This window comes from Cebus imitator, unplaced genomic scaffold (genome assembly GCF_001604975.1).
Source record: "Cebus imitator isolate Cc_AM_T3 unplaced genomic scaffold, Cebus_imitator-1.0 Scaffold298, whole genome shotgun sequence".
NCBI classification, from domain to species: Eukaryota; Metazoa; Chordata; class Mammalia; order Primates; family Cebidae; genus Cebus; species Cebus imitator.
In genome coordinates this window covers 339,965-342,247 of record NW_016107613.1, presented here as the reverse complement: position 1 = coordinate 342,247, position 2,283 = coordinate 339,965, and positions in this window count along the sequence as shown.

The following is a 2,283-nucleotide window of genomic DNA, read 5'->3' as shown; positions in this document are numbered from 1 at the left end:
GGTATATATATGTATATGGTATATATATATAAACCACATTTTATATATATCATATATATGTGGCATATACCACATATATTAATAAATGTGGGGGGTGTGTGTATATATATATTATACACACATATAGAAGAAAATGTAGTATATATACATATAAAAATGTAGTGTGTATACATGTATTATATGTACACATATGTATTATATATATAATACATATGTATTATATAACATATATAATTCATATGAAAGCTTTTTAAAGAGTATTTGAAAAAAAGAGTTAACATGGCATGTCTGAAAATACTATCCTCATTCTTTATCAATTTTCTTTATCCATTCATCCATTGATAGACACAGGCTGATATTCCATCTCTTGGGATATTATGAATAATGAACATGGGCATGTAGATATACCTTCTACATACTGATTTCATTTTCTTTGGATACTTATTTTGTGAGGCCCACATTACCCTGATACCAAAGCCAGATCAGGGCACTATAATGAAAGAAAAGTACAGGTTAACATCCCTGGTGAACGTGTATGAAGAATCCTCAGAAAAACACCAGCAAACTGGATTCAATAGCATATTAAAATAATCATTCTCCACGATCAAGTGGGATTTATGCCTGGGAAGCAATGATGTGTCAACATACCAAACTCTACAAATGTGATATACCACATTAACACAATGAAGGACAAACATCATAGGATCATCTCAATAGATGCAGAAAAAACTCTGGACAAAATTCAAGATCTTTTCATGATAAAAACTCTAGAGAAATTAGATATAGAAGGCACGCACCTTAACAGAAAAAAGGTGATATATGGCAAACCCATAGGTAACATCATATTAAATGGTGAAGAGGTGAAAATGTTTCTTCTAAAATCAGGAACAAGACAAGAATGCCCACTACTGCCACTTTTATTCAATAAAGTATTGGAAGTCCTAGCCAGAGCAATTAGGCGAGGGAAAAGAATAAAAGACATCTAAATTGGAGAGGAATAAATTAAATTGTCCCTATTGTCAGATGTCATGATCTTATATGAAGAAAATTCTAAAGATTTCACCAAAATAAAAACCCTGTTAGAATAAATACATTAAGTAAAGTTATAGGATATAAAAACAATATATACAAATCTCTGGCATTTATATATACTAACAACAAACTATACAAATAAGAAATCAAGAAAACAATTCCATTGACAATATCTACAAAATAGTCTTAGGAGTAAACTTAACCAATGAGATAAAAGATCTGTATAGTGAAAACAAAAAGTAATTGATGAAATAAGGGAAAAAGGGTACAAATTAGTGGAAACATATCTTGTATTTATGGATGGGAAGAATTTAAACTGTGAAAATGTCTATTCTGCTCAAAATGATCTATTGATTCAGTATAATCCCTATCAAAAGTTCAATGGCATTTTTTCACAGAATAGAAAACAAAATTTTACAATTTATATGAAACCACAAAAGATCCCAAAGAGCCAAATAAATCTTGATCAAAAGTAACAAAGTTGGAAGCATCATACCACCTGACTTCCTTCAAAGTATACCACAAAGATATACTAACCAAAACAGCACAATGCTGGTATTAATAACAGACACATAGGTAAGTGGAACAGAATAGAAAACCCAGAAATATATCCACACATTTACAGTCAATTGGTTTTTGACAAAGTGGACAAAAATTCATAATGGACAAAGAGCAGCCTCATCAATAAATGGTGTTGGGGCTATTGGATATTCATTTGCAGAAAAATGAAATTATATTCTTATCTTATACTATACCTAAAAATGAAGTAAAAATTGTTTGGAAACTTAAATGTAGGGCCTGATACCATAAATGTACTAGTAGAAAATGGGATAAGCTGCCTGTTTGGTCTGGACAATGATTTATTTTTATTTTTGTTTTTTGCATATAAACCCAAAGTACAAGTAACTAAAGCAAAAATAGACAAATGGGATTATATCAATCTAAAAAACGTCTGCATATCCAGGAACAGAGTGAAGGGTCAACCTACAGGATAAGAGAAAATATTTGCAAACCATTTAACTCATCAAGGGTTAATATCCAAAATATGTAAGGAACTCAAACCATTCAATAGCAAGGAAACAAATGACCTGATTTTACAAATGGACAAAGTATCTGAATAAACATTTATCAAAATAAGACAAATAGCCAATTCATATATGCAAAATACCCAACATCAGTAATCATCAGGGAAATGAAAATTTAAACCAAAATGAGATATTACTCTACACCTGTTCAAATGGCTATTATAAG